Raw genomic sequence first — 722 nt, 5'->3', positions numbered from 1 at the left:
GTTGAGGTTCCTACAGTGTTGAGGGGCCTACAGCATTGAGGGATCTATAGTGTTGAGGGGTCTATAGTATTGAGGGGCCTACAGTGTACAGGGGCTTATCATTCTGAGATCACTTGATGAGCTGAAAAACATTGTTTTGATAGAGGGCCTACAGGGCCACTTAGCCCTGAGACCTACAAGCAGGTCAAAGGATCCCTGCCCATAAACTAGCACTGGTAATTTAGAAATTATCTGATTGTTCTAAAAAATAAAATAAAACTTTAATGCAAACCATAACAAACCTAAAAGGAAGAATTACATTTATACAGGAATATTTTTTCTATCAAACCTGGAAAGTTAAAACTAAGACAAGTTATTTCTTGGTTTACATCAAAGCTAAAAATAATTCCCTTCTTTCCCAAATCGTTCTTATTGTTAGAAACATAAGTGATTGTAATTCTACAGGCACATCTCATCAGCTCCCAGTCCATCTCCTCCTCTGTCTCTGTCAAGAGCCATGAACATAGCACTTCATCCACTTCAAAATGTTGTGCTTGTTCAAACAAACCAGGAAGTAAATTTATTTCTCTCTCACCAAAAAGTAAAATAAAAAAATATTTAGTGAATGATTTATAGGCAATAAAGATGCTTTAAATGATACTCATGAATAAAATGAAAATATTATTCTCCCTAGAATTAATCACTGCTTATATTTCTGAATATTAAAAAAAAACACAAGTTAC

This window comes from Nematolebias whitei, chromosome 13 (assembly GCF_014905685.2).
Source record: "Nematolebias whitei isolate Nwh7 chromosome 13, NemWhi1, whole genome shotgun sequence".
Taxonomy (NCBI): domain Eukaryota; kingdom Metazoa; phylum Chordata; class Actinopteri; order Cyprinodontiformes; family Rivulidae; genus Nematolebias; species Nematolebias whitei.
The sequence above is the reverse complement of the archived record's forward strand: the minus strand, read 5'-3'. Positions refer to the sequence as shown.